A 22,925-nucleotide genomic window follows, 5' to 3' on the forward strand; every position below is an offset into this window, starting at 1 on the left:
AGAATGAATATAGAACTAATGACACCCTCAGTAGTATAAGTATACTGACCAATCACCACTCAAGTACACAGAATGAAGTAGACAGCCAAGACTGTTATTCAATACTCTTTCATGTCTTTTCTTCTCTTGTTGTCTATTATACATCTGCTGAATACATTCCAACAGACAGGGAGCTACACCAAGAAAGGTTAAACTGCCTCAGTGAGGCATGGGGTACATATACATCAGGTCTTACTATAAGCCTTATAACTATTGCTATTATATGAGTATGGAAATAGCCAAATATTTGTATTCATGATATCGTATCAATGCAGTTGATTAATGGCACAACAGAGTAAGACCTTCCCATCATACTTGGTGTGATGATGTGAGGTAATGCCAGCTATGCCAGGAGAAGTAAGGCAGTGAAAGTGTAACATATTCCAGCATAGTCAGCTGGAGTTCTGTAAAGGATTATATGTCAATTGTATATCAAACTGATTTGTACAGATGCTTGTGTTGAAAATTGTATTTGTAAAGCTGCGTGCATTAAAAACATACCAAAAGTGGGTCCAGCTGGACAGAAAAGGAATACACCTGTATGTCAGACTGTATTGTAACTGTTGAAATTAATATATTGTAACAGAGGATACTGGAAGAGAAGAGATTAATCTTAGTCCATCTAACTTTGAAAAAATAGTCTAAAATTAAATTACCTGGTGTAGGCTATAAAGATTGTATCTCACAGTTCTAAATACAGCCAGAGACACAAAGTCTGTGAAAACAAACACTAGAAATCCTGCTTCATTGTCCTTAGTGGTGCACTAATTGCTACCCTGGAAGGGTGGAAGTGTTGAAATGGTTTTATAGCTTCCAGATGCTGTAACTGTCAAAGGAAAATACTTCAAAGACCAATACATGTAAGGTTCAGTTAAGGCACTTTAATTTACTTGCAGCAAGGAGACAAAAACATGCAAAAATACAGAATTTGTCTGATTATTAACAAGAAGTGAAGCTATTCTTATACTGTTTTACAAGACATTGCCTTCTAAAGCTGACATAATCAAATACAAGCCTACAATATTGTTTTTCACAGTAGATATTGTTCATGATTTTCTGCTGACATGACATTACATTACTAGATGTGTGAGAAACTTTTTGAAAAATAACATGGCCTTGGAGACCACTAGCTAGTTACAATTATTTCTACAGTGCTGTGTTACATTTCAAGGTACTCTGCTAATTCAAGCACAAAGCAAACACAGATTATAGTTCATATTCTTCAAGCAGTCTTTGTTCTACTTATCTATCCTTTCTGCAGCTGTGTATGTTCTCATAGCACAAACAGAGCTAATTGTCTAAGTTTAATAACATTATAGAAACGGTATTGTTCTACTCATTATTTTCCTAACCCAGCAGAAAACCATCTGCTTCTCAGTAAATTTCCAAAGGCATAAGCAAGATTTCAGCTGTGCTGACAAAATACAAGGTCAGAAAGCATGGTCAGAAAGCATTTGCAGTTTATATGGATTTATGCAGTATGAAACAGAATAAATGTGTTAACCCTTTTGGGCTTTTAAAAGCACTAATATACACATTAATACATATTTTTCTAACATTTCTCCCCTATTAATACTTTTATTCTACTTTAAAAATGATAAACAGTTTGTTTCTTCTCCTAACCTCTTCCTTTCAGGATTTGCAGTTAAGAGAGTCATTCAGTTTAACTTATGAAAGCATTTCAGTCTTTAACAGTTCTTCAAACTCAGTACTTTGATATAAGGTTTCAGAAACCGACATGTCTATAAAATCTTTGATCAACCTTTTCATGCAGGGGATGCCACAACAAACACATACTCCTAACAGGAGCATTCCTACACAAATGGCAATCAAGATGTTCATTGGGATGGTACCCCCACACCCCAAACCTTTTCTGGAAAAAGTCCGTCAGTGGGTTTGGGCCTGGTTTGGTCATGGCCGACACTTGCTGAATCACCTCAAGATGGTTGTCTATCTCGTGATGGTTGTCAGGAATGTACAAACAGCACTCTTCTTGGATTAAAGCACACGTACCACCTCTCACCTCTAGGGTGAAGTCAAGAGCCATGCGGTTTTGAAGCACCACAGTTCTCATAGCATTCAGTTCATCAGTTACTAATTTGAGAGCGGAAAAAGTTGCATTGCTCATTACTTCGAGGAGTTTAGACAGTTTTCTCAGCTCCCAAATCGATTTCACTGCTCCATATGCTGGTAATATGCCTGCCCATGATATAACAGCATCACTCAAGGTCCATATGTGTCAGTTTATCGCCCATGGAATGATGGTTTCTCCAGCCCACCTCGATTTGTCCCACTGGATTCTCAGATTTCTTTCTAGGTTTCTTGGTGACCTCTCTGGCATTTCAAATTTTACCTCGAGGCAAAACTGCAGTGTGTCATATGGCCGAAACCAGGTAACCCAAAAAACAACTGCCGGACCAATTCACAGGTAACCATTTGTATGCCTTTTTGCCACACACAAAATAACAATCCTCTACCTTAGTAGTAGCCTTACTATTAACATATACTTGCCCTGCATGAAACATTTTCCTATCAATTATAGACAGTTGCTTAAAAAGAACATCATTATGTTGTACTTCATTAATTGTTTTATGCATCAATTCAAGAAATGAATCATAGTTTGTATTACAATAAGAACCTGCATTATTTGCTTTAGTGTAACATTTGTAAGGAACTGTCACATTGCAATTGCTCCAACCCACCTGAACAGTATCATTTTTGTAGAAACACACATTTCCCTTTTGTGGAACAGACAAGTGCAATGCTATTTTATCTTGTGATTTAACGGTTGTGGTGTCATAAATTAAGTTTTCCCAGGTCTCATTGACTCCTAGGGGAACTGCAGTCATTAATATTCCCCTGTATGCTGTCGGTAAAGCTGTACAGATCCAACAATTCGAAACATTAAAAGTCTCAGCATACACATATTTAATTGCTTGGTAAGTGTTAAAGTTTGGGTGCCAGTCTATGAGTAACGCATCACGTTTATTCAGTTCAGCTTGTGTGCCTGGAAAAAGGAAAGACCACAACAAAAAGATTAGTGTCACCAGTATAGTTAACAGGATGATCATGCAATACTTCTGTGGTTGTTCTGCATTCCTGTTTGCTCTGTATTTTGTCATTTTTATTCTTGTTGTGTAACAGTAACAAGATTTTTGTCCAGTTCAAAATTTTTCACCAGTTTTCAGTGTGTCAGGTGAATCCAAGATGATCTCTCCACAATCTTGACTGCGGTGGGTGTTGACAGTAGCACTTGGAATGGGCCTTCCCACTTTGGTGTCATCCAGTTCTTCTTTTTGATGACCTTCACCCAGACCCACGTGCCTGGGACTACTGCTGCTTCCAATGGACTGGTTTGTTCTTTATCTGAAACAGAATTTAACTGCAACAGATGTTAAGAATTCAACAATCTTCTCATATACTCAGCAAGTGTACAGTCAGCTTCCTGGTCTGCGGGCATGAGAGGTTTCCACTGAGGTATATAATACGCTCCTCCAAATAACTTCTCAAAAGAAGTCAATCCCTTTGCATTTGGAACAGTTCTCATGCTCAACAGTGCCAGGGGCAGACAGTACACCCAATTTCTATGTTTCCTCTATAAGCTTCCTTAACTTATTCTTCAATGTTCCATTGTGTCTCTCTACCAATCCTGCAGATTGAGGATGATACGCACAGTGATATTTCAAAGAAATTCCAAAATACCTGCTCAGCTGTTGTATGGTTTGATTTACAAAATGTGTGCCATTGTCACTGTAGATCCTTTCCGGTATGCCAAATCTAGGAATGATTTCTTTAACAAGGGTTTTCACAACAGTAGCTGCGTCTGGATTTTTGGTCGGAAAAGCTTCCACCCACTTGGAAAACATATCTACAATGACAAGACTTCTTATTTTCTCATTTGTTCAGTTCTATGAAATCCATACAGATAGTATGGAATGGATACGGTGGTGTAGGGAAACTCCCTTGCTTGGGCTTTAACGCCCCTTGTGCATGATGTTTATTACAAACATGACATGACGAACAAAAATTTTTAGTGTAGTTGATGAATCCATATGTTGTGAACACTCGGTTCACTAACTGTACCACCCCCCCTGTTGAGACATGGCACTGTCCATGGCTCAACAAAGCTGCATATCTAAACAAGTTAGAGGGCAATATTGGTTTTCCCTCTTTGGAGATGTACAGCCCTTTCTCGAGAATTGCTCCTCGTTTTATCCATCTCTGTTTCTCAACTTGCATAGTAAGTGTCTGCATTGTTTTTAACATTTCTAAGTCTAAAATCTCAGAAGGTTGTAATTCCTCATTCAAAAGAAATACTACTGAAGCGGAAACTGCCTGCTTTGCAGCTGTATCAGCTCTCGCATTATCTTTTGAAATTCTATCCTGTTGTTTGGTATGAGCTATGCATTTACAAATAGCTATTTTCTGAGGTAACTGAATAGATTCAAAAAGATCTAAAATAAACTGTGCATGATTAATCGGTTTGCCAGTAGATGTTATCATTCCTTGATTTTTCCACTGTTGCGCAAAAACATGTACAGTAGAAAAAGCATACTGGCTGTCAGTAAAAATGTTCACACATTTACCCTTTGCTAAGGTACATGCCCGTGTCAAGGCAATCAGTTCTGCTGCTTGTGCAGATAAGTTGTGTGGTAAAGATTTTGCTTCTATAATCTCAGTATCAGAAACTACTGCATACCCTACTAGGTTCTGTCCTGTGGGACCCCTTTTGCATGAGTCATCCATGTAGTATGTCACCTCGGCATCATCCAAGGGAACATCTGTAAGATCTTTTCTTGGTAGTGTCTTTTGCTCCATCTCCTGCAGGCAGCTGTGTGGTGTGCCATCTGCAGGAGTTGGAAGCAAGGTAGACGGATTCAAAGTCGTGCATCATTCAATTGTCATATGAGGTTGGCTCAACAATATAGTCATACAGGAAAGATGTCTAGCAGGAGAAAGATATGCTACTTTTTCTTGCAGTAAAATAATTGCGACTGCATGAGGCACTCTCAATGTGAGAGGGTGGAACAACACTACTGAGGCCGAAGCCTGTACTGCCATTGCAGCTGCAACTACTGCTTGTACACAGTGGGGTAAAGACCGTGCCACTGGGTCCAGTTGTGATGAATAGTAAGCAATGGGGCATTGCTTGTCCCCATGCTGTTGTGTTAACACTGATGTCATATAACCTTGCTTACAATCTACTGTTTGGAAAAATCGTTTATGATAGTTTGGTAATCCTAAAGCTAATGAGGATGCTATCAACTGTTTCAATTTGCAGAAAGCAGATTCTGCTTCTGGTGTCCAATGTTACAAATCCTGTGCTGCCATAGGCTTTTTATAAATCAGCTTAGTCAGTGGTGCAGATTCCAAGGCATAGTTTGGAATCCAACTCCGACAAAAATTAGTCGTACCCAGGAAGGACATCATTTCCTTCTTGGTAGTGGGTTTTGGTGCTTGTAAAATTGCTGTTTTTCTGTCCTCATCTAATGACCTACCCTCCTTGGATATTACATATCCTAGTTATTTAACTTTTTATTTCCAAAGCTGCAGTTTATTTTTGTTTACGTTATGTCCTTCAGCTGCTAAAAATTGTAATAACCCTATGGTATCTTTGCAATCTTGCTGGGTGGGGGCTGCCAGCAGGATGTCATCAACATAAAGTAAAATCTGACTGCCCCTCGGTGTGGTAAATCCCGCCAAGTTGCTTGCCATCTCTTGTGAGAATATTGTCAGACTTTCACAATATCCCTGTGGTAGTCGCGTATATGTATACCTTTTCCCCTGAAATGTGAATGCAAACCAATGTTGGCTGTCAGGGTGTATTGGTATCGAAAAGAACGCATTGCTGATATCTACCACAGAAAAATATTTCTGTTGAGGTTTTAAATCATTCAACAGGGTGTGTGGATCTGGCACCATAGGTGCCCTTGGCATTATTGTGTAATTTACAGCTTGTATATCTTGGACCATACACCATTCTCCATTTGCTTTCCTAACAGGAGATAAGGGTGTGTTACATGGTGAATCAGGAGATTCCACCAGTACTCCTTCCTTAAGTAAAGCTGCTATTATAGGTTTGATTCCTACTTCTGCATCTTTTCTTAAGGGATATTGTCTCTTTTGTGGTCTAAATGCTGACTTTGGCGTGATAGTAACTGGTCCTGCTGTACGAATAAGTCCTACATCTGATTTGCCTGTTGACCAGAGGGTTTCTGGTATGCTTTGTAAGGAATCTTCTTCCTCTTTTAATAAAAGTGCTAATTAGCTGTCCTTGCTAGACTGCAAGTGTACATCTGGGTGTATCTGTGTTATCCAATTTAACTTCTGCTTTTGTACTCCCTGTAATGACAGCTCTAACTCTGTTTTTCCCATCTCGTGACTTTTTCTCCTAAGTCTGCCCATTTTACATTCTTGTCCTTAGTCAAGCTAACATGTGGCAATCGATGAGATTTGTAAAGTGCAAAGAATTCCTGGGGCAACGAACAGCTAACTACACTGTTCCCTTCTATGTCCCACTACAGATTACGTAATACTAACCTGTTTGCACGGTTTCCAAACAACTCTTGCTCATATTCCTTGTCAGGTCCAGGTGTGCTACAATAATACAGAGTACAGTGCAACAAATGTTGTTTATCAGTGTCAAGGGAGGGGAACTTGCTGATGGCTACATTCATCAGCTCTTCGGTTACTGCCCCTGGACCAGTCGTAACCAAGTCCTGGCTGTACCAATAAAATGTTTCACCCTCCGATCGCACTGCAAAAGTATCAATTTGTCGCTGTGCTTCCATACCCTGCATAGTTGGAACTACTGCTATGCCAAATAGCTGCATAAGGTCTCTGCCCAAGAGGTTTACTGGGCAATTTGCAGAAACAACAATTTTGCTTTTCTGGGTCAATCCTGAAACAGGATCAGTTATCGCGATGTTATGGGAGAGGGGCTCTCGATACAGCTGTCCATTAGCTGCTTTTACTAATATGTAATCAGGTGACTCTGAGTTCTCTGGCAGTTTGGAGGGATGTATCAGGGTCTGTGAGGCCTCTAAGTCACACAAAAATGTGACTTCCCTCCCTTCTACCAGGAGTGTGACTTCTGGTTTTGTGTCTGCTAAATAGAGCTCTAAGCTCAATAAAGCCAAATCCAATATTTCATTTTCTTCACTATCCATAACTTCTTGCACTTCCTCTATTTCTTCTGTCACATTCTCTACTCCCTCTATCACATTCTCATTTGTCCTTTCTCCACTATCCCCTTCTAGTGATTCCTGACTACCATATAGTCAGTCCTCACCCTCCTTATCTTCCGTGGTTGCCTTCTTGTTTTTCTTGCAATCCCTTGCCAAGTGTCCCTTTTTACCGCATTTAAAGCACTCCTGCCTTTTCTTTCGTCCCTCAAAGTCCTCTGATCGTTGATCAGATTGTTTGTTTTCCTGGGCATTTCTCTTGCCCCTTTTCCCGGACTGTACTACATAAACTTCTGCTCCATCTTCTACAGAAAATACTTGGGCTTTCTTTTTCTTTTTGCTATTAAAATGCCTTTCGGCATGCCTAGCATATTCAAGCAATGACTGTAATCTGCTTGTACAATGATCTACCATGTGCTTTGTGATAAAGCTGCTTATGGGTGCAATACTGCCTTTTAAAAATGCATTCTTTAACTGCTGCTCATATGGGGAACCATGTGTTTGATCTTCAGGAACCTGCATTCCACAATGGTTATTAAAACACTCTAATAATCTAGCATAATATCTGTCAACAGTTTCACCTTCTTGTTGGATGCATTGATTAATGCAAGTCCAGTCTGCCCTAGGCTTCCATTTCTCAGAGATTCATTCTGTAAGACCTTTCACTCTGTTGTCTAGCTCTGTGCTGCTATGTGGGAGGGGTTTGTGTTCTGCGTCACAGGGATTCCAGTTGCCACTGATCATGTGCCAATCTGGTCCCACGATTTGTCTGACTACTTTTTCTACTTCTTCTCCATTTAAGTTATAACTTAACCTCATGCCTTGTAAGTCTTATAAAAATTTTCTAAAATTAACTTTTGGATGGGGAATTCCCTCAGTGGCTTTCCGGATATCTTCCGGTGTCCACAGTCTATACACTAGGAGTGTTGGGTCCTGTCCTTCTTGTCCTGCCTGAGGATTAGGTACTTCTATGAGTGGGCATATCTCTTCTTCACTCATATATCATGAATTTCTACCCATTTGATATAACTCAATGTCCCCTTTTGAGTTTCCTGCCCATGTTCGAGACCTGGTCTCGACGGGATCTCTAACAAATGGTGTTGCTTTTGTAGTGTCTCTACTTACAGTGATAGCAGGATATCACAGAGGTGGACTAACTTGTTCACTTGCCTCATATTCTGGTAAGGGAGGTGGAGGGGCTGATGCTATTACTAAGTTATTGTCCTCTTTATCTAAAAACATTGCTTTTGAATTATTACTCTTTTGTTCCCTACGGTTTGCTTCCTCAATCCACCTGTGTGCCTGAGGAATTCCTAGTTTACGTTGCTTTTTTACCCGACCTCTGGAATCAGTTTTAAGCTGTTTGACATGTTTAACAAGTGAGGATTTTTCTAATTTGCCATCAAATTCATACTTATTAACCCATTTTGAGTAGTATTTAACATTATCGGCACGTTGTGATTGCATATATTTCGTGTCTTCGGTTAACGACGGAGTTTGGGATCTTTTTGTGCACTTATTTCCCATTTTGTTCTAACCTTTAGAATGTTACGTAACCCTGCTTATCTTTTACGTGGTACCACGGGTGTTGTTTTTTACAGTCACTCCAGAATGACTGCCTACCTATTCTGTTTCCCTGATCTATGACAAGACAGCAATATTTTTGTCCCTGATCTGTACAAAACAAATCTCCTGACAAAACAATGCTAATCAAGTCCCTGATCTAAAACAGAAAAAGAGAAGGTAAATTCAGCTTACCTGAGCCTTCGTGATTGATCACCTGGTTCGAGGTAAACCCGTCCTTCAGTCACAGATCAGAAAGTGGCTGGCTTCTTTTGTACGACAATTCAGTCGGAGGTCTTTTCAAATAAAAAGAACCGATGTGGTTTCTTCCCCGTATGGTTTCAAGCCACCTGGCCTGTCTGATCCGAAGCGAAGTGAAGGTTTCCGGTCCGAAGGACCAAGGACCAATCTGTCAAAGGAAAAAACTTCAAAGACCAATACACGTAAGGTTCAGTTAAGGCACTTTAATTTATTGCAGCAAGGAGACAAAAACATGCAAAAATACAGAGTTTGTCTGATTAGTAACAGGAAGTGAAGCTATTCTTATACTGTTTTACAAGACATTGTCTTCAAAAGCTGATGTAATCAAATACAAGCCTACAATATTGTTTTTCACAGTAGATATTGTTCATGATTTTCTGCTGACATGACATTACATTACTAGATTTGTGAGAAACTTTTTGAAAAATAACATGGCCTTGGAGACCACTAGCTAGTTACAATTATTTCTACAGTGCTGTGTTACATTTCAAGGTACTCTGCTAATTCAAGCACAAAGCAAACACAGATTATTGTTCATATTCTTCAAGCAGTTTTTGTTCTACTTATCTATCCTTCCTGCAGCTGTGTATGTTCTCATAGCACAAACAGGGCTAATTGTCTAAGTTTAATAACATTATAGAAACGGTATTGTTCTACTCATTATTTTCCTAACCCAGCAGAAAACCATCTGCTTCTCAGTAAATTTCCAAAGGCATAAGCAAGATTTCAGCTGTGCTGACAAAATACAAGGTCAGAAAGCATGGTCAGAAAGCATTTGCAGTTTATATGGATTTATGCAGTATGAAACAGAATAAATGTGTTAACCCTTTTGGGCTTTTAAAAGCACTAATATACACATTAATACATATTTTTCTAACATTTCTCCCCTATTAATACTTTTATTCTACTTTAAAAATGATAAACAGTTTGTTTCTTCTCCTAACCTCTTCCTTTCAGGATTTGCAGTTAAGAGAGTCATTCAGTTTAACTTATGAAAGCATTTCAGTCTTTAACAGTTCTTCAAACTCAGTACTTTGATATAAGGTTTCAGAAACCGACATGTCTATAAAATCTTTGATCAACCTTTTCATGCAGGGGATGCCACAACAAACACATACTCCTAACAGGAGCATTCCTACACAAATGGCAATCAAGATGTTCATTGGGATGGTACCCCCACCCCCCAAAACTTTTCTGGAAAAAGTCCGTCAGTGGGTTTGGGCCTGGTTTGGTCATGGCCGACACTTGCTGAATCACCTCAAGATGGTTGTCTATCTCGTGATGGTTGTCAGGAATGTACAAACAGCACTCTTCTTGGATTAAAGCACACGTACCACCTCTCACCTCTAGGGTGAAGTCAAGAGCCATGCGGTTTTGAAGCACCACAGTTCTCATAGCATTCAGTTCATCAGTTACTAATTTGAGAGCGGAAAAAGTTGCATTGCTCATTACTTCGAGGAGTTTAGACAGTTTTCTCAGCTCCCAAATCGATTTCACTGCTCCATATGCTGGTAATATGCCTGCCCATGATATAACAGCATCACTCAAGGTCCATATGTGTCAGTTTATCGCCCATGGAATGATGGTTTCTCCAGCCCGCCTCGATTTGTCCCACTGGATTCTCAGATTTCTTTCTAGGTTTCTTGGTGACCTCTCTGGCATTTCAAATTTTACCTCGAGGCAAAACTGCAGTGTGTCATATGGCCGAAACCAGGTAACCCAAAAAACAACTGCCGGACCAATTCACAGGTAACCATTTGTATGCCTTTTTGCCACACACAAAATAACAATCCTCTACCTTAGTAGTAGCCTTACTATTAACATATACTTGCCCTGCATGAAACATTTTCCTATCAATTATAGACAGTTGCTTAAAAAGAACATCATTATGTTGTACTTCATTAATTGTTTTATGCATCAATTCAAGAAATGAATCATAGTTTGTATTACAATAAGAACCTGCATTATTTGCTTTAGTGTAACATTTGTAAGGAACTGTCACATTGCAATTGCTCCAACCCACCTGAACAGTATCATTTTTGTAGAAACACACATTTCCCTTTTGTGGAACAGACAAGTGCAATGCTATTTTATCTTGTGATTTAACGGTTGTGGTGTCATAAATTAAGTTTTCCCAGGTCTCATTGACTCCTAGGGGAACTGCAGTCATTAATATTCCCCTGTATGCTGTCGGTAAAGCTGTACAGATCCAACAATTCGAAACATTAAAAGTCTCAGCATACACATATTTAATTGCTTGGTAAGTGTTAAAGTTTGGGTGCCAGTCTATGAGTAACGCATCACGTTTATTCATTTCAGCTTGTGTGGCTGGAAAAAGGAAAGGCCACAGCAAAAAGATTAGTGTCACCAGTATAGTTAACAGGATGATCATGCAATACTTCTGTGGTTGTTCTGCATTCCTGTTTGCTCTGTATTTTGTCATTTTTATTCTTGTTGTGTAACAGTAACAAGATTTTTGTCCAGTTCAAAATTTTTCACCAGTTTTCAGTGTGTCAGGTGAATCCAAGATGATCTCTCCACAATCTTGACTGCGGTGGGTGTTGACAGTAGCACTTGGAATGGGCCTTCCCACTTTGGTGTCATCCAGTTCTTCTTTTTGATGACCTTCACCCAGACCCAAGTGCCTGGGACTACTGCTGCTTCCAATGGACTGGTTTGTTCTTTATCTGAAACAGAATTTAACTGCAACAGATGTTAAGAATTCAACAATCTTCTCATATACTCAGCAAGTGTACAGTCAGCTTCCTGGTCTGCGGGCATGAGAGGTTTCCACTGAGGTATATAATACGCTCGTCCCAATAACTTCTCAAAAGGAGTCAATCCCTTTGCATTTGGAACAGTTCTCATGCTCACCAGTGCCAGGTTCAGACAGTACACCCAATTTCTATGTTTCCTCTATAAGCTTCCTTAACTTATTATTCAATGTTCCATTGTGTCTCTCTACCAATCCTGCAGATTGAGGATGATACGCACAGTGATTTTTCAAAGAAATTCCAAAATACCTGCTCAGCTGTTGTATGGTTTGATTTACAAAATGTGTGCCATTGTCACTGTAGATCCTTTCCGGTATGCCAAATCTAGGAATGATTTCTTTAACAAGGGTTTTTGAAACAGTAGCTGCATCTGGATTTTTGGTTGAAAAAGCTTCCACCCACTTGGAAAACATATCTACAATGACAAGACTTCTTATTTTTGCATTTGTTCAGTTCTATGAAATCCATACAGATAGTATGGAATGGATACGGTGGTGTAGGGAAACTCCCTTGCTTGGGCTTTAACGCCCCTTGTGCATGATGTTTATTACAAACGTGACATGACGAACAAAAATTTTTAGTGTAGTTTATGAATCCATATGTTGTGAACACTCGGTTCACTAACTGTACCATCCCCCCTGTTGAGACATGGCACTGCCCATGGCTCAACAAAGCTGCATATCTAAACAAGTTAGATGGCAATATTGGTTTTCCCTCTTTGGAGATGTACAGCCCTTTCTCGAGAATTGCTCCTCGTTTTATCCATCTCTGTTTCTCAACTTGCATAGTAAGTGTCTGCATTGTTTTTAACATTTCTAAGTCTAAAATCTCAGAAGGTTGTAATTCCTCATTCAAAAGAAATACTACTGAAGCGGAAACTGCCTGCTTTGCAGCTGTATCAGCTCGCATTATCTTTTGAAATTCTATCCTGTTGTTTGGTATGAGCTATGCATTTACAAATAGCTATTTTCTGAGGTAACTGAATAGATTCTAAAAGATCTAAAATAAACTGTGCATGATTAATCGGTTTGCCAGTAGATGTTATCATTCCTTGATTTTTCCACTGTTGCGCAAAAACATGTACAGTAGAAAAAGCATACTGGCTGTCAGTAAAAATGTTCACACATTTACCCTTTGCTAAGGTACATGCCCGTGTCAAGGCAATCAGTTCTGCTGCTTGTGCAGATAAGTTGTGTGGTAAAGATTTTGCTTCTATAATCTCAGTATCAGAAACTACTGCATACCCTACTAGGTTCTGTCCTGTGGGACCCCTTTTGCATGAGTCATCCACGTAGTATGTCACCTCGGCATCATCCAAGGGAACATCTGTAAGATCTTTTCTTGGTAGTGTCTTTTGCTCCATCTCCTGCAGGCAGCTGTGTGGTGTGCCATCTGCAGGAGTTGGAAGCAAGGTAGACGGATTCAAAGTCGTGCATCGTTCAATTGTCATATGAGGTTGGCTCAACAATATAGTCATACAGGAAAGATGTCTAGCAGGAGAAAGATATGCTAGTTTTTCTTGCAGTAAAATAATCATGACTGCATGAGGCACTCTCAATGTGAGAGGGTGGAACAACATTACTGAGGCTGAAGCCTGTACTGCCATTGCAGCTGCGACTACTGCTTGTACACAGTGGGGTAAAGACCGTGCCACTGGGTCCAGTTGTGATGAATAGTAAGCAATGGGGCATTGCTTGTCCCCATGCTGTTGTGTTAACACTAATGTCATATAACCTTGCTTACAATCTACTGTTTGGAAAAATCGTTTATGATAGTTTGGTAATCCTAAAGCTAATGAGGATGCTATCAACTGTTTCAATTTGCAGAAAGCAGATTCTGCTTCTGGTGTCCAATGTTACAAATCCTGTGCTGCCATAGGCTTTTTATAAATCAGCTTAGTCAGTGGTGCAGATTCCAAGGCATAGTTTGGAATCCAACTCCGACAAAAATTAGTCGTACCCAGGAAGGACATCATTTCCTTCTTGGTAGTGGGTTTTGGTGCTTGTAAAATTGCTGTTTTTCTGTCCTCATCTAATGACCTACCCTCCTTGGATATTACATATCCTAGTTATTTAACTTGTTATTTCCAAAGCTGCAGTTTATTTTTGTTTACGTTATGTCCTTCAGCTGCTAAAAATTGTAATAACCCTATGGTATCTTCTTTGCAATCTTGCTGGGTGGGGGCTGCCAGCAGGATGTCATCAACATAAAGTAAAATCTGACTGCCCCTCGGTGTGGTAAATCCCGCCAAGTTGCTTGCCATCTCTTGTGAGAATATTGTCAGACTTTCACAATATCCCTGTGGTAGTCGCGTATATGTATACCTTTTCCCCTGAAATGTGAATGCAAACCAATGTTGGCTGTCAGGGTGTATTGGTATCGAAAAGAACGCATTGCTGATATCTACCACAGAAAAATATTTCTGTTGAGGTTTTAAATCATTCAACAGGGTGTGTGGATCTGGCACCATAGGTGCCCTTGGCATTATTGTGTAATTTACAGCTTGTATATCTTGGACCATACACCATTCTCCATTTGCTTTCCTAACAGGAGATAAGGGTGTGTTACATGGTGAATCAGGAGATTCCACCAGTACTCCTTCCTTAAGTAAAGCTGCTATTATAGGTTTGATTCCTACTTCTGCATCTTTTCTTAAGGGATATTGTCTCTTTTGTGGTCTAAATGCTGACTTTGGCGTGATAGTAATGATGGTCCTGCTGTACAAATAAGTCCTACATCTGATTTGCCTGTTGTCCAGAGGGTTTCTGGTATGCTTTGTAAGGAATCTTCTTCCTCTTTTAATAAAAGTGCTAATCAGCTGTCCTTGCTAGACTGCAAGTGTACATTTGGGTGTATCTGTGTTATCCAATTTAACTTCTGCTTTTGTACTCCCTGTTCTGACAGCTCTAACTCTGTCTGTTTTTCCCATCTCGTGACTTTTTCTCCTAAGTCTGCCCATTTTACATTCTTGTCCTTAGTCAAGCTAACATGTGGTAATCGATTAGATTTGTAAAGTGCAAAGAATTCCTGGGGCAATGAACAACTAACTACACTGTTCCCTTCTATGTCCCACTACAGATTACGTAATACTAACCTGTTTGCACGGTTTCCAAACAACTCTTGCTCATATTCCTTGTCAGGTCCAGGTGTGCTACAATAATACAGAGTACAGTGCAACAAATGTTGTTTATCAGTGTCAAGGGAGGGGAACTTGCTGATGGCTACATTCATCAGCTCTTCGGTTACTGCCCCTGGACCAGTCGTAACCAAGTCCTGGCTGTACCAATAAAATGTTTCACCCTCCGATCGCACTGCAAAAGTATCAATTTGTTGCTGTGCTTCCATACCCTGCATAGTTGGAACTACTGCTATGCCAAATAGCTGCATAAGGTCTCTGCCCAAGAGGTTTACTGGGCAATTTGCAGAAACAACAATTTTGCTTTTCTGGGTCAATCCTGAAACAGGATCAGTTATCGCGATGTTATGGGAGAGGGGCTCTCGATACAGCTGTCCATTAGCTGCTTTTACTAATATGTAATCAGGTGACTCTGAGTTCTCTGGCAGTTTGGAGGGATGTATCAGGGTCTGTGAGGCCTCTAAGTCACACAAAAATGTGACTTCCCTCCCTTCTACCAGGAGTGTGACTTCTGGTTTTGTGTCTGCTAAATAGAGCTCTAAGCTCAATAAAGCCAAATCCAATATTTCATTTTCTTCACTATCCATAACTTCTTGCACTTCCTCTATTTCTTCTGTCACATTCTCTACTCCCTCTATCACATTCTCATTTGTCCTTTCTCCACTATCCCCTTCTAGTGATTCCTGACTACCATATAGTCAGTCCTCACCCTCCTTATCTTCCGTGGTTGCCTTCTTGTTTTTCTTGCAATCCCTTGCCAAGTGTCCCTTTTTACCGCATTTAAAGCACTCCTGCCTTTTCTTTCGTCCCTCAAAGTCCTCTGATCGTTGATCAGATTGTTTGTTTCCCCTGGGCATTTCTCTTGCCCTTTTTCCCGGACTGTACTACATAAACTTCTGCTCCATCTTCTACAGAAAATACTTGGGCTTTCTTTTTCTTTTTGCTATTAAAATGCCTTTTGGCATGCCTAGCATATTCAAGCAATGACTGTAATCTGCTTGTACAATGATCTACCATGTGCTTTGTGATAAAGCTGCTTATGGGTGCAATACTGCCTTTTAAAAATGCATTCTTTAACTGCTGCTCATATGGGGAACCATGTGTTTGATCTTCAGGAACCTGCATTCCACAATGGTTATTAAAACACTCTAATAATCTAGCATAATATCTGTCAACAGTTTCACCTTCTTGTTGGATGCATTGATTAATGCAAGTCCAGTCTGCCCTAGGCTTCCATTTCTCAGAGATTCATTCTGTAAGACCTTTCACTCTGTTGTCTAGCTCTGTGCTGCTATGTGGGAGGGGTTTGTGTTCTGCGTCACAGGGATTCCAGTTGCCACTGATCATGTGCCAATCTGGTCCCACGATTTGTCTGACTACTTTTTCTACTTCTTCTCCATTTAAGTTATAACTTAACCTCATGCCTTGTAAGTCTTATAAAAATTTTCTAAAATTAACTTTTGGATGGGGAATTCCCTCAGTGGCTTTCCGGATATCTTCCGGTGTCCACAGTCTATACACTAGGAGTGTTGGGTCCTGTCCTTCTTGTCCTGCCTGAGGATTAGGTACTTCTATGAGTGGGCATATCTCTTCTTCACTCATATATCGTGAATTTCTACCCATTTGATATAACTCAATGTCCCCTTTTGAGTTTCCTGCCCATGTTCGAGACCTGGTCTCGACGGGATCTCTAACAAATGGTGTTGCTTTTGTAGTGTCTCTACTTACAGTGATAGCAGGATATCGCAGAGGTGGACTAACTTGTTCACTTGCCTCATATTCTGGTAAGGGAGGTGGAGGGGCTGATGCTATTACTAAGTTATTGTCCTCTTTATCTAAAAACATTACTTTTGAATTATTACTCTTTTGTTCCCTACGGTTTGCTTCCTCAATCCACCTGTGTGCCTGAGGAATTCCTTGTTTACATTTCTTTTTTACCCGACCTCTGGAATCAGTTTTAAGCTGTTTGACAAGTTTAACAAGTGAGGATTTTTCTAATTTGCCATCAAATTCATACTTATTAACCCATTTTGAGTAGTATTTAACATTATCGGCACGTTGTGATTGCATATATTTTGTGTGTTCGGTTAACGACAGAGTTTGGGATCTTTTTGTGCACTTATTTCCCATTTTGTTCTAACCTTTAGAATGTTACATAACGCTGCTTATCTTTTACATGGTACCATGGGTGTTGTTTTTTACAGTCACTCCAGAATGACTGCCTACCAATTCTGTTTCCCTGATCTATGACAAGACAGCAATCTTTTTGTCCCTGATCTGTACAAAACAAATCTCCTGACAAAACAATGCTAATCAAGTCCCTGACCTAAAACAGAAAAAGAGAAGGTAAATTCAGCTTACCTGAGCCTTCGTGATTGATCACCTGGTTCGAGGTAAACCCGTCCTTCAGTCACAGATCAGAAAGTGGCTGGCCTCTTTTGTACGACAATTCAGTCGGAGGTCTTTTCAGATAAGAAGAACCGGTGTGGTTTCTCCCCCGTATGGTTTCAAGCCACCTGGCCTGTCTGATCCGAGTCGAAGTGAAGGTTTCCGGTCTGAAGGACCAAGGACCAATTTGTCAAAGGAAAAAACTTCAAAGACCAATACACGTAAGGTTCAGTTAAGGCACTTTAATTTATTGCAGCAAGGAGACAAAAACATGCAAAAATACAGAGTTTGTCTGATTAGTAACAGGAAGTGAAGCTATTCTTATACTGTTTTACAAGACATTGCCTTCTAAAGCTGACATAATCAAATACAAGCCTACAATATTGTTTTTCACAGTAGATATTGTTCATGATTTTCTGCTGACATGACATTACATTACTAGATTTGTGAGAAACTTTTTGAAAAATAACATGGCCTTGGAGACCACTAGCTAGTTACAATTATTTCTACAGTGCTGTGTTACATTTCAAGGTACTCTGCTAATTCAAGCACAAAGCAAACACAGATTATAGTTCATATTCTTCAAGCAGTTTTGTTCTACTTATCTATCCTTCCTGCAGCTGTGTATGTTCTCATAGCACAAACAGGGCTAATTGTCTAAGTTTAATAACATTATAGAAACGGTATTGTTCTATTCATTATTTTTCTTACCCAGCAGAAAATCATCTGCTTCTCAGTAAATTTCCAAAGGCATAAGCAAGATTTCAGCTGTGCTGACAAAATACAAGGTCAGAAAGCATGGTCAGAAAGCATTCGCAGTTTATATGGATTTATGCAGTATGAAATAGAATAAATGTGTTAACCCTTTTGGGATTTTAAAAGCACTAATATACACATTAATACATATTTTTCTAACAGTAACACATCTTAGCGAAGTTCTATGTGTGTGTATTGTGACACATATGTGCTAAATTCTGGTTCAGCTTCTAGTTAGTAGGGTGGTTTGGGAACCACAGAATTAGAAGACCAGATGTGATGTTATTCTATATTCAGCACTGAAATTATGCTTTAATGCTGGATAACACAGAAGCCTCAGGGCAGTCTGTTTGTGAAACCTGACAACAAAGGAACACTCACCCAATTCATCTTGCCTTTCTCTAGTAAGTGAACTAGGGGACAGTAATTCTTTAGATCAGTCAGGAAAATATAGTGAGATTAATTAAATATTTATTTCTGCATCTGTGTGAACCTTTCCATCTCTGTTATTTTTAATATTTCATTTGATTGAAACTCTGGTGTGTATTGCAAATAGACACTTAGTATTTCCATGTCATTTTATTATTTGTTATTAAATATATTTAAACTTTTCATTGTGGTTGGTCTTTTAGAGAATATTTTAACCTTTGAGAGTACTTATATTTATTTGGGAACATTGTGGCCGCTACTGAAAGCCTTGCTGTTTGGTCAATATTACCATTCATATTAGTATTAACTTAGTATAATTGAGTACCCTGGCAAGAGCCTTAGAGTAGCTGGCTTTGTGAGTATTGTGGTGACAGTGTACCTACTTTATTTCCTGGGCAAAGATGATAGAGCTAGTAAAGTTGTGCCAGCCTTTCATGTGTGTGTGTGTGTGTGTGTGTGTGTGTGTGTGTGTGTGTGTGTGTGTGTGTGTGTGTGTGTGTGTGTGTGTGTGTATGTGTGAAAACCCAAGCTGAAAGAGAGTTTGTGTGTGTCAGCTACTTTGAACAGGGACACTGAGAACATTGATTTCACAGAGAAAGTGGTGGAGGATTTGACTTGGAAGACCTGGCTAAGGACGTATATCTATAGCTGTGCAGGTGGGGAGTCTTATTTAGGACCTGGAGAGAGAGAAACCCAGCCCCAGGACTGGAATGTGTTCCCTGTGTGCTCTTAGGGAAATTATGCTTGGTGCAGAGAGTTGTATCTGGAAATACTGTGTCTATTTTTGTTCCATGTGAACGTGACTCACCAGTGTCAGTGGTGAGGATTGAGGGTCCTTGATTACTGGCCCAGATGTGGGACATCACACCTGGATATGGCAAAGGTATGCAGACTTGATAATCATAAATTTGTATGTATAGAATTAATACAGTAAAGTGACATCCCATAGATCTGATTTTCTCTCTTTTATTTATTTTTTTGTCTCACCCCCTCTATTACTTTATTTTATTTATTTATTTTTTATTTTTGGAATATTTTCTATGGCTTAAAATTGTTCTGTTTGTCATACAATTCTCCTTAAAAAAATGACATTCAGTACAGGGAAGCAGACCAACCATTGTGGATTGGCCTGCGATCCCTCTACAGGTTGCAGTATTGATACCCAGCACCTCAGGATACTAACCTGTCAACACAGCCCCCACAACTCCTGCCCTACCTGCTCCATCTGGTTCATGTAACTTTGTTCCAGCTACTGGCACACTGGAAACCTCAGGGAGTAGTAGCAGTAGTGGAAGTTGTCATTTTGTCATCCAGCAAGAGCTGATAGGGCTGGTGAAGAATATCATGGAAAGCGGACTCAGTGTCCAAATTGGTCATGTAGAAAAGGTGCTTTCATCATATTTCAAAGACAATGTCACATTGAGCACTGACACAGAAAACTGAGACAAGAGGCAGTCATGACAGTTCTAAGGGTGGCAACTATATTTTCACTTTTCTCAGGACTGATGTAGGTGTGCCTATGATGTCCTATACCTATCTCCAATCATAGTCTTCCCCCAACCTTTTGTGTTCATCACCATCCATGTTTGTCTTGTATGTCCTGTATATTTCCACCTGCTTCCTCATCTACCCTACCTACCTGACCCTTGCATTTCTAAACCCCTTCCCCAATATACCACTGTCTTTGAAAGAAAAAGTGGGCACCTATCCTTCAAAAAAATCGACCAATTATATAGTTCTACACTTCACCCATGTGTCTTCTTATTACATTTGATTTGGTACAATTGGGTCTACAACATTATTATGTTGTCATTACCTACCCTTGGTGTGGTGACAGTACAAATTCAGCAAATTCTGTTTACAGTTCTACATTTATGTGTGAAGTGGATGGCTATGATTCTCTCCCACCACTTTCCTGCAAATTCCTCTATTCCTACCCTTGTATCCTCTCTTCTGCTTAACCTCCATTTTCACTGCTTTCTTATCAACCCCTTTTTCACACATTTTATCTGGTCAAAAAACAGAAGCAATCACAACACAAATGGCCAGAAATGGCCCATAAGAAAGCCTTTGCATTTGTCCTCAGCATTTGCTAAGACTTTGGCATTATGCATCAATGACAAGTGAGGTTGGATGGCTGTTCATGCCCTATAGCAAAACCTGGTCAATATTTGCCATCACCCGCAGTAGTCCAGTTATCTTCATGCAAATGTGGTTAAACATGTGCTAATGGCATATAAAGTAAAGGCAGAATAAAGGAAATACTTTGCAACAGTTTTTCTAACAGTTCTTCAAATACTGGATGTGAAAAAATGCAACTTCCTTTGTAGAGTGTTGACATAAATCATCTGTCTGAAGTTTGTTTTTGGCCATTGCATCAAGGGTTTGATTCCAGACGTATGTCACATTATTTCTTATTGTGATGTTATACTTCAATTAATATTTTTAAAGACACGCATCTTAATTTTTATCCAGTTATGACTTTCCATGAGCAGATTTTTAGTACTTTGGCAAAAAAGCATTTGAAAAGATATCCATGCCCATAAGGAAAAATTATTAAACACTTTTCTTTGTCTTGCATCTTAAGATTTCCCTCTTCAACACCTTTTGGATCTCCTTAGCTATCAGTTAATATTACAGAGTATAACATACCATATAGAATTGCATCAATGACCCATAACACCAACCTTTACAACAACCAACCTCTATCTTCACCCCTTTTTACTGTTGACGGTTTATTAGGCTGATGAATGTAAATTTCATCTTATGGCATTTTCATACTGTAATTACTTTGCTGAAGGCTAATACCTACATATTCCACTGGCTCAAAAAGTTATCACTGTCCCTTCAGTGATGTGATTTTGAAATATGCAAAGTAGGATTTCCTTTGTTGTATGTTGAGATAATGATAAAATATATAAACTTAATGTTGCATCTTGACAAGGTTTCTAATCCAGAAGTAGGTGAAACTCTCACTGTCTGTTTTCATAACTCTCTTTCCTATGTATGTGCTGCCTATGCATCTGTCTACCCCACTTCTGTTTTAACCGCTGTAGTCCTAACCAGTTGCATAAGGTCTGGCAACAAGCAAATACACTATGTGATATTAAATGGCAGTTCAAGTGTTATTACAAAATGTGGTGAGTTTTTGCCTTAGACTGCATTGCCATGGTTACCTTAACGGAAATACCCATACATATGCTGCACTATACTAAAACAGACTTAAGGTAATAAATTGTGATACAATTACCCTTCCATATCTACCAGGCTGCTGGATATCATGTACAGTGTAAGGGACTCTACCACTGATATAATATTGATGAATACTGATGCCTACCTAATGACTTTATTGAATATGTTATAAGTATCTCTTACGATGTGTGATTGAAAGTTATTATACCATGTGTTACTATGTGGAGAACTGAGATAATCAACCATCTATACGGTTTTATTTCTACTGCCACTAGTTTCAGTCCTGACATATGTTATACAGTAATTTAATTTTTGTTCATATCAGTTTTACTTGTGTAAGTGTGTGCTACATCTGTTATCAACAAAACACCATCCTCATGTCACCATCATGTTTCTAATTTCCTACATCTTCTTCAACCAGATGTATGTGGATGTGTTAATTATTGTCACTCCTCCATCTTCTCTATCCCTATAGCAATCACTTCATGGTACAGAGCAGGACACATTCTGAATGAGGAAACCGGTAATACAAACACACCATAAAGATGTTCAGAAATGTGCCATAACACAAACATTTATGTGTTTCTCATCTCTGTATTCCTCAGCACCTCTTCTGTATCATAATATTATACTGCAATATACTTAGTACACTGATGGATGAAGTGTTCATCTTTTATCGTTTGGCTACAGTCCTTACTGTGAAGAAGCATAATGGCTACACTTCACAAGACATCCTGACCTACCCAGACCTCTCAACCCTACCAAGTTCCTCGGTATTTATTGGTTGTGAGGGCAAAATATTGGGGAGCCAAGAATTCTCAAGTGCCCCCCTTAATTTCTGAATTTCCCAATTATTTATTTTTTTATTACCTCTTTAAATTTTGGCTGATGTCATCACACATCACCAGCCTACAGGGGCGTGCATGATGACACCAGCTACTGCCTGTTGGACTGGGAGAGAAATAAGGAATATAACAGCAATGGCGGGTGGTATAGTTTAAATTTTGCAGAGTCCACCCACAGTTCCAGCCTCCAGGTAAGAAAATAGCTGTGATATATTGGGCCCATAATTGTGCATTATTCAGGCCAAGAAATGTTTAACTGTGTGCAAATGCAAAAGTCCGTAGTTCGTAAATCTCTGGATTGTTTTGTTGTGCATTATTTATCTGCTGCCCATAATTGTGCATTATTCTGGTATGCAAA

Source organism: Protopterus annectens, chromosome 3.part1 (genome assembly GCF_019279795.1).
Source record: "Protopterus annectens isolate FY-2018-M chromosome 3.part1, PAN1.0, whole genome shotgun sequence".
NCBI lineage: Eukaryota > Metazoa > Chordata > Ceratodontiformes > Protopteridae > Protopterus > Protopterus annectens.